The following is a 16,997-nucleotide window of genomic DNA, read 5'->3' on the forward strand; positions in this document are numbered from 1 at the left end:
TAGAAGGGTTTTAGGTGAATTAATGTGACTAAACCTCATATAAATGGAAGATCACTTCATTGTTATTTCTCATCATCATTTGTTAAAGTTATTTTAACTATTCTTAATAATATAAATTAAAAATATAATTTTTTTTTTTTTATTTAAAGAAAAGGAGAAAAAAATAATACTTAAATTTTAAAATGTTAAAATCATTTTTTAAAATTAAAAAAAGATTAAATAACATTTGACACAATTTATTCACGTTACATGATGTACCAAATCTGCTACATAAATGCCTATAATATATAAGTGACGGATGCCATTGAGATCTCTAGGTAATGAGAATGGAAGGGGTAACATTGTTGCTTAAAATATTTCCAAAATTAGAATCCAAGTCCATAATGTAATTTTCTCATTATAAATTTTATGTATCAATCTAGTTGTTAGACCCAAAATACTATCAAATCCTTTTTGCACAGTTGACTGTGGACAATTCTGCTGCGTCAAAGGTTTATGCAAGCATTCAATACTTTCTTTAATACTTTCTGCAATGGTTGTTAGTGCATCCCAATAACAATATTCACCCCGTGTTCTCTAAATTCCTCATTATAAATTTTATGTATCAATATAGTTGTGTCACCCAAAACACTGTGGACAACTCTGCTACATCAAAGGTTTATGCAAGCATTCAATACTTTCTTTAATGGTTGTTAGTGCATCCCAATAGTAGTATTCACCCCGTGTTCTCTAAAGTCAGTGCATTATGCTTTTATACATTACTTCACTTATAGTGAGGTTAGTTTCTATAATGTCATTTTCATGAACTTTTTTTGAATCGTACACCACAAGATATTGTATTTTGTACATTATTTTTATGCACTATGTAATTTGAAACCATGAAAAAAATATTTAACTGAATTTGAGTAATTTGATTTATAAGACATTTTGAGTTGTCTTAATCTAATGGTTATATGTTTTGGAAATTTTTTGGAGCATATTTTTTAGTTAGCTAAAATTTATAGGAATCATTAATATAATTTGTCAACTCTCACACATGGCATCTCTGTACTATATGACTATACAAAGATCATTACCAAATAAGAGTGAAGGCCCTTAAACCAATCAACTTTCACATACATAAAATTTAAAAATTTTAAAAAATAAATTAATTTGGTTTGGTAAAGTTAACTTTATACATATTCATTTGATTTTTCATTCAAATATCGATTAATACATATTCAACGTATTATGTTATCCCTGCAAGTGGAAAGATAATAAATATGAAACTGATAGTATATGATATGAAAAGATTCAAGTTAATTAATTAATTTAAATTAAATTATATAACATAATGTAAGTAGTTAGATGATTATATGCCTACTAACCATATTATTTTAGTGTATCCATAATTGCTACCAACCACAGAGTTAATTGAACCCATAACCTCCCAATAACTTGAACAATTGGGCTAACTCTCAAGGTTACCTACCATCCATCCATTTCTTACTTATTGATAATTAAATTTAAAATTCTTATACATGACAAAGATATGATTAAACAATGTTAACTATTCTTCAACAAAGCTCATAAAAAATATTTTTTAAAAATTAGAAATATGACCATATAATGAATACATATGTCTATTATATACAATTAGCACAATCATATTACTAATTTAATATGGTTGATATACTTAGATTAAGTGTAGTTAGTGTGATCTAGAAGTATGACCATATATTGAATACATATGTCTATTATATACAATTAGCACAATCATATTACTAATTTAATATGGTTGATATACTTGGATTAAGTGTAGTTAGTGTGATCCACATATTGAATACATATGTCTCTTATATACAATTAGCACAATCATATTACTAATTTAATATGGTTGATATATTTGGATTAAGTGTAGTTAGTGTGATCCACTTGAAGGGATCACTTTACTAATTTAATATGGTTGATATACTTAGATTAAGTGTAGTTAGTGTGATCCAGAAGTATGACCATATATTGAATCCATATATTGAATACATATGTCTATTATATACAATTAGCACAATCATATTACTAATTTAATATGGTTGATATACTTGGATTAAGTGTAGTTAGTGTGATCCACATATTGAATACATATGTCTCTTATATACAATTAGCACAATCATATTACTAATTTAATATGGTTGATATATTGTGATTAAGTGTAGTTAGTGTGATCCACTTGAAGGGATCACTTTGAGTGACACGAAGAGAATTGAACCCATAACCTTCAAATAGAAAAGGTGTTTTAACAACAAGGAATTGACCAATTGAGCTAACCCATAGGGCTAATTAACCACTATTAATATAACATTGACCACATTATAATGTTTTATAAGATTTTTTCTAAAGCATCATTTCTAATTTGAATAGCACTCACTAAATTGCCTTCCTAAACTGTCAAAACTTAGTTTTAAATAAATTATTAATTTTACATTCAATACATTTATATACTTTCTTTAGAAATAAACTAATTAATTTAATATTAAATTTTTAAACTACTTTTTTTTAAATTAAAATTGAAACTTAATAACTATGCCGTTATTTAAAATTCAAACTTAGTAACTATGCTTCACAGTATGGAAACTTATTTTTTCCCTTCTTGAAATTACTCGAGATAAATATATCTTAACAATAAACCATTATATCTAAAAAAAAAAAACAGGTTTACAAAAAGCAGGCTTGTTTTATTACTTTATGGTCTATGCAAGGAATAAGCAGCCTTGCTGGTTTCGTTTTATTTATTACTTGCCCATCTATAAGGTTGTTCCTTATGGTTTGGTCACACCAGATTCACTGAAAAAGGAGTACGAACATTATGCTTTCCATCGCTCCACATCAGTGTACCGAAAACATATCCTTTGGCGGCAACCTTGGTTGCTTTAAAAACTACATCGAAAGATAGCTTCTTGGAAGTTTGAGAGAATTGAAGAATTTGTGGAGAGACCTTCACACTCAGACCCGGAGGTGCACCGATGGTAACCTTGTAAGTGGGTGCGAGATCAGGACTGATGTTTGTGACGCTTCTGCTTACAATTGTGCTCCCATTCACAACATTTAACTTGGAAATGGCTATACTTGGATAGTTCATGTTACTGATCAGATCCACCTTTGCACCAGACGGACACCTATAGGTTTTATTTGCAGCGATGAGCTTGATATTCTCAGTGTCCAGACCGTAATTACACAGAAAGTGGAAGTAATCATCGGTTGATGTTTCATATACAAGTCCTGGTTGCAGAGCTCCGATTGGATTTACTACTCCCGCTCCAAAATCAAATGGCGTCCCAGCGATATCTGATGCATTAGTCAATAATTCTCCCATATTGTTCCTTACAATGGCTGCCATTTATATTAGAGTGCGGATGTTAGAAAGAGAGGCAGTTGTGAAACGGGATTTTTTGTGACATATATACATATATATGCTGACATTGAAATAATTAAATATCCATTACCATTAACATTGACTACAATCACTAGTTGAACTAATTCAATATTTGACTTCAAGGATGGCCCTGAACTAACCCTAGGAAAAATGTTGGTTTAAGGGATTATGCATTTCAAGAATAAAACCTGATCATAAGTACCTGTTGTCATCAGGGCTGATCTGATAACAGAGGGGCTCCAAGTAGGATTCATAGATTTTAAAAATGCAGCAGCTCCGCTAACATGAGGAACTGCTACGGATGTTCCAGACATCATGTAAAATGTGGAAGAAATGGGCCTGGGTCTAGATAATCCGGATTGGCATCATCCCATGCAGCAATGATGTTCAGACCTGGTGCGCTGATGTCTGGCTGCAAATATCAATTGAAGGATTGAGGTTGTGATGATCTCTCATAATTAGCTTCTGAAAGTTAATTGGCTACTACTTACCTTGAGAATGTTCTGTGTCAGCGCTCCAGGACCTCTTGATGAAAAGGATGCAACAACAGGAGCCGGCTTCTCATTTGCAACCACCCTTGATGGAGTAATTGTTGCAACAGGATTTCTATAATGAAAAGGCTTGGAAGATTATAAACAGCAACATTGTAATTGGATGAACCAAATGAATCGATATAAACATGGGAAAAGAGCAGGAATTGTAGGCGAACGCACCTGGTTGAGTTTATGTAAGAAAATATCTCTGTTGCAGACGATTTACTTATTGTAGTCCCTGCAAAGGTACCGTAAGCATATGCTTCATATAGCTGTAAGTCGTCCACGACAATCATCCCTACGGCTCCAGTGAAGAACTCGATTTCTGATTCCATGGATCCCGTCGATGTAGCTGTGTCATTTGCAATACAGACTACAATCTTTCCTTTCATTTTGTTTTCATCTAAGCAACCTAGAATACAATTGCTGCACAATACCTTCCTTTGAATTTGCGCTCTTCATGAAAAATATAATTATAAAATTCCAACATTGTGTACTTTAATTTACCTTGCCGCTACTGGGTCAAAGGGTCGTCCGTCACAGGACTCGGCAGGTATGCTTCCTCCGTACACAAGCGGGTGCACGGCCGATTGGCTGAGATTCGAATAGGTGATGCCCTTACCCTAAATGCACAGTACAAATCTTTAAAGCCAAATCCCAAAATACTGGATCTACAACGCATGAAAATTTTTATTTAATTTATATGCATTTTACAACAGGTTTGTTTATAGAACTAATCCACATCTGTTTCATCATCAGAATTGTTTTGCTAATTCGAGAGAGTGACAGAACTGAATTTTATTGCCCCTTTAGTCACCTTCTTTGTTCGACTATTAGGAGCAGGCATGAAATTATCACTATAAAAACAGGGCATGCTCTTGAATGGTGTTGAAAATATAATTTCAACAGCGATCGCCGATATCGCATATCGGCAAGTCGGCATATCGGCAAAATGAAGTGAAGGCATTATAAAGGAGCCTTTGTGTTTTGCGATAAGCGAACGCCGATATCGCATCGGCAAAGTCAAAGTGAAGGAGTTATGAGGAAGCTCTTGTGTTTGCGATGAGCGATCGCCGATATCGCATCGGCACATCGCTATCGGCAATGTCATAGAGTTGAAGTCTTTGACATGAGTAAAGTTGTGATGCGATGGAGTGGACCCGATGGCTTCCCAAAACCAAATTGCATAATGTTTGAAATTCACCCGACGGCAAATATTAAATGTTGCGTGGAGTAAATCTAAGTTTTGATTGACCATACGTCTTGATGAAATGTCATAGTGGTAGGTAGAATATTAAAGTTTTACATAGAGTTGGTAAGTTTTTTTTATGAGAAGGTATGGGCGAATGTACTTATTACATAAATTCTGTATGGGATAGGTGATGTAATTTATTACTGTGTTGACTTGTGTTTTCTTGTATGGCACACGGGAGGTTTTAGTGTGAGTTCACAGTAGAGTAAAATTAGAGTGGTGAAGCGAAAACCATGTGTTGTATTTCATACACAGCAGTGTGAAAAATGTGAAGAACCAGAGGGTGAATGCACAGCAGTGCACAAATGTATTTGGTAATGTTTTGTAAGGAATTGTAAAACAGAGGAATAGCAAAAACCATGTGTGGTTTTGCATAAAGGAAATGGTGGAGCGTGAAATTTTGTAAGCCTGTGTGAATTTTGTTTTACAGCAGTAAACTTATGTAAACTTTTGTTACAGCAGTAAGTTGTTTTTCACAGCAGTGAATATTAAAATGGTTTTACAGTGTTAAATCCCTCTCAGGATGAAGTTTGTATCATTTTTAATGAATAGAAATTTCTTATGGTGAATTACTCTGTTTCTCTGAGTGAAATTTTTTTAAGTCTTCCTGCATAAAAGATCTTGGAGCAAAAAAAAAACAGAGCATTGCCTCTGTGTGTTTGTTTATTTGGTTTTTGGTATTTTCCCCATTTAAAGAAGAAAAATACCCAACAGTGGTATCGGAGCAGGCTTAGGCTCTTTGAAGGAGACAAAGAAGCTGAAGGGAGAAGGTTGTTGTTGCAGCAAAACCTCTCAGGGAGACAGAAGACTCAGACATCAAAGGATTCAGGTATTTCAAAGTTTTTTTTGTGTTGCTGAAGAAGCAGTGATCTGTTTTAAATACACAGTCAAGGAATGGCCAGCACAAGCACTGGTATGGGTTTGTTTAACACCCAGCTCCCACAGTTTAATGGGAAGAACTATGACTACTGGTCAATAACTATGACAACCCTGCTTGCCTCCCAAGACTTATGGGAAATAGTTGAAGAAGGTTTTGAAGAACCAGCAGATGAAACTGAGTTCAATGCATTAACTCAGGGAGAGAAGGATCTGCTGAAGAACAATAGGAAGAAGGACTCAAAAGCCCGTGTGTTGTTGTATCTAGCAGTAGACCAGAGTATGTTTCCAAGGTTAGCAGCAGCTAAGACAGCCAATGAGGCATGGCAAACCCTTAAGACAGCCTATCAAGGCAAGGAGAGAGTGAAGACAGCAAAACTACAATTGCTGAGAAAGGATTTTGAGAACTTGAACATGAAGGAGTCAGATAACATTGACTCATTCTTCACTCATGTGATTGGTGTAATCACACAAATGAGAACTCATGGAGAAACCATTGAAGACAGAAGAATTGTGGAGAAAATATTGAGGGTCTTACCCTCAAGGTTTGATGCCATAGTCACCACCATTGAAGAGACAAAGGATCTCTCAAACTATTCAGTTGATGAGCTACACGCATCACTGATAACACATGAACAGAGGTTGAGTAGGAATGAAAACTCATCTCTTGAGCAAGCCTTCAAGACCCAGATGTCCTTTGGAAGAGGCAGAGGTCAAGGCAGAGGAAACAAGAGAGGAAGAGGCAGAAGCCAGAACAGAGGTGGAAGGAACAGCCCATCAAATGCACAAGGAAGAGGCAGCAATCCAAATCAGAACCAAAGTCAAGGCAGCAGCCAACAAAGAGATCAACATCAAGCTCAAGGACAAAGGTATGATAAATCTAATGTTCAATGCTATTATTGCAAAAAGTATGGACATTATGCTAGTGATTGCAGAAAGAAACAACATGATATGAACAGCAGACAAAATGCAAATGTTACAAGAGAAAACAACAGTCAAGACAATGTTCTGTTAGCTTGTAACATGGCTGAAACACATAGTGAGGACATATGGTTTTTAGACTCAGGTTGCAGCAACCATATGACCGGAAATATAGCCTTCTTTTCTGCCCTAGATAAAAATGTGAAATCAAAAGTCACACTAGGAACTGATAGTAAAGTGTCTGTTATGGGAAAAGGAGAAATAAAAATACTTTCAAAGCAAGGAGAAAGGAAAACCATAGCAGATGTATACTATGTCCCCGGAATGAGATGTAACCTCTTGAGTATTGGACAGCTTGTCCATAAGGGGTACAATGTTTTCTTTAAAAATGATGTGTGCACCATCATGGACATACCACCCAGCAAAAGATGCATTGCTGAAGTGAAGATGACAAGGAACAGGATGTTCCCTCTCCGGATCAGGACTGACATGAAGAATAAAAGGGAAATGGCAGCAGTCACCCAAGAGGCCTTCCAGAGCGTGCCAAAGGATGAGAACTGGTTATGGCACTTGAGATTCGGGCATCTAAATTTTGGAGGTCTGAATTTGTTGAGCAAAAAAGGAATGGTAAAGGGATTACCATTGATAGAGAAACCGGACAGCCTATGTGAAGGCTGCATATTGGGAAAACAACACAGAGAAAGTTTTCCATCAGGGAAAAGCATAAGGGCAAAGACACCCTTAGAGATTATCCACTCAGACTTGTGTGGACCAATGCAAGCTCCATCATTAGCTGGCAGCCAATATTTCTTGACATTCATTGATGATTGTACAAGAAAAACTTGGATATATTTCCTTAAAAACAAAAGTGAAGTGTTTGAGAAATTCCAAAATTTCAAAGCACTTGTGGAGAACCAAAGCGGGCTGCATATAAAAGTTTTGAGAACTGATAGAGGAGGTGAGTATATCTCCAAGGAATTCCTAAGATTCTGTAGAGAAAATGGAATTCATAAACAGTTTACAACTCGGTACACCCCACAGCAAAATGGAGTTGCTGAAAGGAAGAACAGGACCATCATGGATATGGCAAGAAGCATGTTGAAGGCAAAGCATTTGCCAAATGAGTATTGGGCTGAAGCTGTACATTGTGCAGTTTATATATTGAACAGGTGTCCTACAAAAGCAGTCATGAACAAAGTGCCAGAAGAGGCATGGAGTGGGAGAAAGCAAGGAGTCACCCACATGAGAGTTTTTGGGTGTGTGGCCTATGCACACATACCAGATCAGCTAAGGAGGAAGTTGGACAGCAAAGGGGAGAAATGCATCTTCATTGGATACAGCGATGAATCCAAAGCCTACAGGCTGTACATTCCATTTACCAAGAAGTTCTTTGTCAGCAGGGATGTTCAATTCATTGAAGAGGAAGCTTGGGATGGAAGCATAGAGAAAACAGTGAATGTCAAAAACTGTTTGTCTCATGATGAAGATGAAGAGGAGGTGGTTGAAATACATCCCCAAACAGCAGCGCCAACACAAGGACAGCAAGGTACACCATTGAGGATAAATGAGAGTGCTTCTCCAAGCACACCACAAGGAGGAAATTCAAGTGCATCTTCAAGCACTTGCACACCAAGTGAACGAGGTAAGAAGTTTAGAAATCTAAGTGATATTTATGAAGAAGGAATGAATTCCTTATTTGCCTTGTATTGTCATGTTGATGATCCTATTCATTTCGAGGATGCAATCAAAGATAGGAAATGGATAGAAGCTATGGATGAGGAGATGAATGCCATAGAGAGAAACAAAACATGGGATTTGGTTGAGTTACCAAAAGGCAAAGAAGTCATTGGTGTGAAATGGGTTTATAAGACCAAGAGCAATGCTGAAGGCAAGATTGAAAGGCATAAAGCAAGGCTGGTTGTCAAAGGCTACAAGCAGCAGTATGGAAGAGATTATGAGGAGACTTTTGCACCGGTTGCAAGGATGGAAACCGTGAGAGCAGTGCTGTCTATAGCAGCTCAAAACAAATGGAAAGTCTACCAAATGGACGTGAAGTCAGCATTCCTAAATGGAGTGTTAATGGAAGAAGTCTATGTGGAACAGCCTCTCGGATATGAGAAGAAAGGTGAAGAGCACAAAGTGTGCAAATTGAAGAAAGCTCTTTATGGGCTGAAGCAAGCGCCAAGAGCATGGTACATCAGGATAGATTCATATCTATTAGATAATGAATTCGACAAATGTGAAGGAGAACCCACAGTCTACATCAAGGAAAAGGATGGTAAAATTTTAATTGTTGTCTTGTATGTAGATGATGTTATTTTCACTGGAAATGATATTTATCTTTTCGAGAATTTTAAATCAGTCATGAAGGATGAATTTGAAATGACTGATATGGGTTTCTTGAGATACTTCTTAGGCATAGAAGTAGAGCAAAATGAAAAAGGAATTTTTATATCTCAAGCAAGATATGTAAATCAAATTTTGAGCAGATTTAAGATGGAAGAATGCAAGGCAGCAATCACTCCCACAGTGATGGGATTAAAGCTCAGCAGAGAGGACAGCAGCAAGGATTTTGATCCTAGCCTGCATAAAAGTATTGTTGGCAACCTTATGTATTTAACAGCAACTAGGCCTGATTTAATGTATGCTGTTAGTTTGATTTCCAGATTTATGGAGAGGCCAAAGGAGGCACATTGGCAGGCAGCAAAGAGAATTTTGAGGTATGTCAAAGGCACCAAAATGTTTGGAATTTTATATCATGCCTCAGAACATTCAGATTTGGTTGGTTACACTGATAGCGATTGGGCTGGAAGTGTAGATGATCGGAAGAGCACTTCCGGTTATGTTTTTCATATGGGTTCAGGAGCCATTTCATGGGCTTCTAAGAAGCAGTCCATTGTAGCATTGTCTACAGCAGAGGCGGAATACATGGCAGCTACAGCAGCAGCATGTCAAGCAGTGTGGATGAGAAGAATGTTGAGAAGCTTAGGCCAAGAGCAGGCAAAAGCGACAGTGATTTTTTGTGACAATAGCTCAGCTATTGCATTGTCAAAGAATTCAGTGTTTCATAAGAGAACGAAACACATTGATACCAGGTTTCACTACATCAGAGAATTGGTGAACAATGGAGAAATTGTCCTAGAACATTGCAGGACTCAGGAACAGGTAGCAGACATCTTGACAAAGCCATTGGATCAGAAGAGCTTTGAATTTTTGAGGAAGTGTTTGGGTATGATTGAATGCCCGACAGTTGAAATTAAAGGGGAGTGTTGAAAATATAATTTCAACAGCGATCGCCGATATCGCATATCGGCAAGTCGGCATATCGGCAAAATGAAGTGAAGGCATTATAAAGGAGCCTTTGTGTTTTGCGATAAGCGAACGCCGATATCGCATCGGCAAAGTCAAAGTGAAGGAGTTATGAGGAAGCTCTTGTGTTTGCGATGAGCGATCGCCGATATCGCATCGGCACATCGCTATCGGCAATGTCATAGAGTTGAAGTCTTTGACATGAGTAAAGTTGTGATGCGATGGAGTGGACCCGATGGCTTCCCAAAACCAAATTGCATAATGTTTGAAATTCACCCGACGGCAAATATTAAATGTTGCGTGGAGTAAATCTAAGTTTTGATTGACCATACGTCTTGATGAAATGTCATAGTGGTAGGTAGAATATTAAAGTTTTACATAGAGTTGGTAAGTTTTTTTTATGAGAAGGTATGGGCGAATGTACTTATTACATAAATTCTGTATGGGATAGGTGATGTAATTTATTACTGTGTTGACTTGTGTTTTCTTGTATGGCACACGGGAGGTTTTAGTGTGAGTTCACAGTAGAGTAAAATTAGAGTGGTGAAGCGAAAACCATGTGTTGTATTTCATACACAGCAGTGTGAAAAATGTGAAGAACCAGAGGGTGAATGCACAGCAGTGCACAAATGTATTTGGTAATGTTTTGTAAGGAATTGTAAAACAGAGGAATAGCAAAAACCATGTGTGGTTTTGCATAAAGGAAATGGTGGAGCGTGAAATTTTGTAAGCCTGTGTGAATTTTGTTTTACAGCAGTAAACTTATGTAAACTTTTGTTACAGCAGTAAGTTGTTTTTCACAGCAGTGAATATTAAAATGGTTTTACAGTGTTAAATCCCTCTCAGGATGAAGTTTGTATCATTTTTAATGAATAGAAATTTCTTATGGTGAATTACTCTGTTTCTCTGAGTGAAATTTTTTTAAGTCTTCCTGCATAAAAGATCTTGGAGCAAAAAAAAAACAGAGCATTGCCTCTGTGTGTTTGTTTATTTGGTTTTTGGTATTTTCCCCATTTAAAGAAGAAAAATACCCAACAAATGGCAGAATCTATTAGTAAAGTTGTGAAGAAATGAAATTATTAATTGTTGTATAAAGTGAAAAAACATTATACTATTGTGTTTGTTTTCCCTTGTTCACACCTGAATAATCTTACCGTTGCCTAACACAACGTTGGACTGGAAATCCCAGTTGATTGAGGTCGCTCCGACTGTAAAAATCCATGGCGCAGAATTAACCACTGTTTGGGAATCTGGTCCCTCGTTTCCCACAGAGGATACAACCAGAATTCCTTTGTGAGTAGCATGAAATGCTCCTATGGCAATTGGATCGTTCACAAAATCGGCCTGATTACTGGACTCACTTCCAATTGAGATGGACACAATATCCACTCCATCTTTAACTGCATTGTCAAAGGCAGCTAAAATCTGCACACCAGGGCACCCATAGCCCACCCCACAAACCCTATACATGGCAATTCTGGTAGAGGAACTGGCCGGTCCACCTCTGGCTGTTCCCTTAGCGAGACCATTATAGTTTGCATTATCCACAAAGCTGCCAGCTGCAGTGGAAGCTGTAAACGTGCCATGGCCACTATAATCTCTTGCAGTCATTATTGGTGGAAATACAAATTTCGGTTTAATACTTGTCACCAAATCCAAGTCCACTCCACGTGAGTAATATCTCGCCCCAACTATTTTCCTGTTAAAACAATTACATTATTTTAGCTGTACTGAATCACACCAGAGTAGAAACAACGAACTTATTTCAGTTGCATAGGTCACCTGTTGCAGTTGGAGGCATTGAAATCTTCTCCCTTAACGCACTTTCCCTTCCACCGCGAAGGAACAGGGCCCATACCCTTATCATTGAAGCTGTCTGCTTCTGGCCAAATGCCTTCAAGATAAAATTTTATTTTCTCACAAGTATTATGAATTTGTTTAAAAAATAATTACAAATCATTATAATAGATTTATTTAATTTCAAATCTACTCAGGTATAAAAAAATTGCACCGGATTTAATGTCTTAAATTTCTTTAATGTAAATGATTAATAAATGAAGAATCTATTTTTAATTATTAATTATAATTTAACCATTTATTTTATGTTATTATTTTTTAATTTAATTGAATAAAATCAAGAGCTTGAACAGAATATTATATTAAATCCCTATCATACTAAAGTAGAGAGTGTATTTTAGGACAAACTAAACTAAAGTAGAGAGTGTATTTTAGGACAAACTAAACTATAGAGTGTTTTTTAGGACAGGCATATTACTCTTAACATATTTCAAAATTTCATTTCCTTAAATTTAATTAGATTGAAGATTTTAGAAATTGTTAAAAATATATTTCCAAATTTGGTTTTCTCAATTGAACAGGGAGAAAAACAAGAAAGTGAACCAAAAAAACATTGACCCTACACATATTCCAACCCCAACCACAATTTTCTTTGTTGAATAGGGTAAATAAAACTCAAAAATTCAGAATTGTAGAGTGTTTGATTATTTTGCACCCAGCGTGCATGATATGACGGCTGGGGCGGTTGGCTTTCGCACCACTCAGCCGTGTTCGAGTCCTGCGGCGGCCCCTCGCTTGGCGATTTGTAACGGCTATGCCGTATTCTGCTGGTTTCGGCCATTAATTCTGCTGGCTTCGACCATATTGAATGTAAAAAATATCTATAGGCTTCGGCCATATGAGGATTTCTCTCTGAAAAGAGTGTTTGATTATTCCAACCCCAACCACAATTTTTCTGCTGGCTTCGACCATATTGAATGTAAAAAATATCTGTATGCTTCGGTCATATGAGGATTTCTCTCTGAAAAGAGTGTTTGATTATTCCAACCCGGGTAAAAAAAACTCAAAAATTCAGAATTGTAGAGTGTTTGATTCATTTTTTATGGTGGAAATGGATTCCGCAACATCAAGAACCCTGGGCAGCCAAAATCCTAAAGTTTGACAGCTATAACTCAGATTTTCAAAAAATTATGACAGATTTTGTCATAGTCTTACCTAAATTTCCATTATTTTCCAAACTAATTTATAGTATTTTTAAAATACACTTTTCAGAATTGATAAATATAAAATAAGACCATCAATGTCCTTATAAATTAATTTTTTTATATATAAATTTAAAATAAATAAACATTTTCATTATTATACTAATTCTCAAATAGTAAAATTTCAAATATTTTTCCCTAACTCTACAATCCAAACTGAACTTAACCAAATGGAGTTTTAAAAGACTAATATACCTGTATCTAGAAACCTTATTATGACATCAGTGCCAGAAGATTTCGGTTGTCTGTAAGAAGAGCCTGCCATGGCCAAGTCTTTTTCTAAGTAGTCCCATGAGTGCGTTCTATGAAGGTTTAACACTGGATCAGGGAACACTGATAATACTCCAGCTTTCCCTGCTAAATGGTGGGAATTTATATATCAGAATAGGAATACTCATTAACAACAACACTGGTTAACGAGACGTACCAACTAATGCAGTCGCTTGTTCTTTGGATAATACTGCTGCGAATCCATTAAAGGCATAAGTAAAGCTACGCACCAGAGATTGCTCTGCGTGTCTCGGACTGCAAAGGTTCAAATACCCCCCAACACACTCATAAATATAAGAACAATAAAATCAATTCTGAAATTTGAATATTTATTTCATAATTTGATACCTTTCGAGAACAGACGAAAGAACCTGCAGATGACTGGTTACAAGCTCTTCTTTATTATTGTTGAGTAAACTCCCCATGTATACAATGTGCACCTGCATGCAGATCAGTAAAACTAGCGACATTAAAACTAAGTAATCTTGTAGCGAAAAGAGAATTAATTTGAAGAAATTAAGAGTCCGTACCTTTCCATCGTCAGCAATGGCGAGGCCGAACAGAAGAGTGCAGAGAGAAAGCAATGCAAAACAAAGCTTGAACCCCATCACTAATATTTCTCACTACTATCTACTCTATCTGAACGATTCGTTGTAAGACTTTGGTGGATGGCGGAGCTTTATTTAATGGAGGGAGAATGAGATCGAGCAGAGTGAGTAGTGTCTGTAGTGGATCTGATTTAGATTCGTGAGAGTGAGTGGTGTCTGTAGGGAGAATGAGATCGAGCAGAATGAGTGAAATCCTTGCAGCGCCAATGTTCAACGTGCTTAAAAAAAAGTCGCAATTGCATCATAAATTTGAGAATGCACGAAATGATGATGAGAATAAATTATACACAAAAATTGCACGTTCATACTCAGGAAGGCGTTTTTCAAAGTGGAGTCCAGCTCTCCCGATGGGACAAATTCTCTCTTCCCGCCATTGATTTCTTTTGTGGGTTCTCAATCATTTGTTCGTCAGCTGCTGGTTTATTTTAACGCGCTTACCCTTTTTACTGTGTGCTGTGCCTCTTTTTCGATGTGACAATTTCCGTACCCTACCCTTTTTTTCTAAAGTTTCATCGCTGTGCGCTGTGCCCATTTTTGCTATCATCATAATATCACTTACAACTTTTCCTACATCAAAATTATTTTTAAAAAATTAAAGAAATGTTATCATTTTATTTAAGGGAGGGAGAATGAGATCGAGCAGAGTGAGTGCTGTCTGTAGTGGATCTGATTTAGATTCGTGGAAATCCTTGCAGCGCGAATGTTGAACGTGCTTAAAAAAAAAGTCGCAATTGCATCATAAATTTGGGAATGCACGAAATGAGAAATGATGATGAGAATAAATTATACACAAAAATTGCACGTTCATACTCGGGAAGGCGTTTTTCACAGTGGAGTCCAGCTCTCCCGATGGGACAAATTCTCTCTTCCCGCCATTGATACCATTTTTATATAATAAAACCTTATTTCTATGAAATTTAGGTATATATGTATTTCTTATTTATTAAAATTACATTTTAGTGATAGGTATTGAAAATTAAATAAAATTACATAGTGATAGGTATTTCTTAACAAGGAGTCACTCCCGTGGTGGTAGTCCCTGCCGAGGTCTGCAGGGACAACACAATACAATTATGAGTAGAAATTGCAAGTTAGCTAACAGCAAATGGATTGCATCAAGCAGGAGCTGGACTGAATTGCAGAACTTGGAAAAGTTGCTGTTGTTAGTCTTCTGCAGAATAGATCAATCATTTGTCATTCAGCATTTGGAGCTTTTGTTTTTTTTGCTGTACAAGCTCAACCATCTTAGATGGCCGTAGAAAGGGCATAAGAGCGTGGTTGTTGCTGTAAAGCTGTATGTACTAAACATTTGTGGAAATTTGGTGTAATAACCACATAGAGATTACAAGTTCTGAGGAACATCAATGAACAAAATTCAGACTATAGATGTCTGTCATTCCCTACCTGTACTTCCAGTTGAACTATGCAATGGAAGATAAAATAATACCCTCTGAATGATTGTTATAGGCTTTTTTGGGCAATATATCCTTGACAAAACTAAAAAAAATGACAACCTTGTGTGTTTAAGATACACCTATACCCTAATAGCTGCTTGGCAATAATTCTAGAGAGTGAGGGCAGGGAAGCTACTTTGCCTCCACTCCTGCTTAGGCGGGTCATCTAGATGCAACGCATGTAACATATAAGAAGGCTAAGACTTTTCACTTGCACTGTTAGGTGCCTTTGGTTACCAATATCAAACACATGTTTTCCTGGTCAACATAATATGTGCCTAAAAACACATTATTCATTAAAGTTCTTAAATGTCCAGTATAGTAGTGCATATTGAACATAGTCTTCACCTTTACGGGGGAAATTTCATAAATATTTCCCACTCATTTCCAGTGATTGCATAGTTGGAAGTAATATGTCAAAGGTCAAGAAATCGATGGCGAAATGCAAATACGATAAGCAGGTAACCAGTTCCTAAATAACAATCATCAACAATTATTAGCATACTTGTAGGTGCTATCGATTTCATCAACCGACAAGAGCTATTGAACAATGTGAGATTAAAAAATAAAACCAAATGGACCTTTTATTAGGCGTCTTCAAACCATAAGTGAGAAGGAAGAGCAAATAAATTTATAACAGGAAACTGGGAAGAGTTCTCAGATTTGGAAGGACATGACAAAAAGTGGTACATGTAAAATCATGTTTTCTTTCTTGGTCAAGCTACTTGATAGCCATCGTGAAACACTCCTTTACACACACAGCCAAAGGCGAGGTAATATTTCTTATTTGAAGTCCGAGCATTCAAGAAAAGACTTCTATGGCCAATGGTTGTAGGCCTTCTGCTGGTTCTATTGCATGGAGAGCATCTGGAAATATTATGCAGACATCAGATGGCTTTGCACAGTCTGCCAAGGATAAAATACGCTCGTCCAACGCTCCAAAGATAAGACCCTCATATGATGATTTTCAATTGCAGAATAAAGTTTCTTCATATAATGCTGAAGTGAAGAGCACGGTCAGGTCGGATTCTGATTCCACCTATGTTGAGATCTGACAAATCATATGCTAAGTTGTAGAGTTCTATCCTGCAATTACCTAAAGATCATGTTTTCGAAAAAAAAGAAAAAATTAAGATTCATAAACCACCAAAAAAATTTCAGAAAATACTAAACAGAGAAAAAAACAGATATGTGATCAGTAATTACCGGGAAAAAAATTGTCAGCTGGACAGTGGACTAGTGGTAGGTAATGAAGTGTTCAAAGGACATTGACCCAAGTTTGATACTCAGTCTCTTCTCTTGTTTC

General features: G+C 36.5%; 1 pseudogene across 1 annotated transcript; it reads right to left on the minus strand.

The window, feature by feature from the left end:
* Positions 1-2,690: 2,690 nt before the first annotated feature.
* Positions 2,691-14,306, minus strand: LOC149221112 (CO(2)-response secreted protease-like; annotated as a pseudogene). Its single transcript, XR_016249350.1, has 11 exons — positions 14,160-14,306; positions 13,978-14,069; positions 13,787-13,884; positions 13,555-13,713; positions 12,083-12,194; positions 11,441-11,999; positions 4,450-4,565; positions 4,123-4,368; positions 3,901-4,015; positions 3,612-3,821; positions 2,691-3,366 (listed from the first exon to the last, which is right to left on the minus strand). The product of XR_016249350.1 is annotated as a CO(2)-response secreted protease-like (transcript).
* Between the last annotated feature and the right edge of the window lie 2,691 nt (positions 14,307-16,997).

This window comes from Pinus tabuliformis, chromosome Q (assembly GCF_031772625.1).
Source record: "Pinus tabuliformis cultivar Carrire ecotype Pingquan chromosome Q, CPIR1, whole genome shotgun sequence".
NCBI lineage: Eukaryota > Viridiplantae > Streptophyta > Pinopsida > Pinales > Pinaceae > Pinus > Pinus tabuliformis.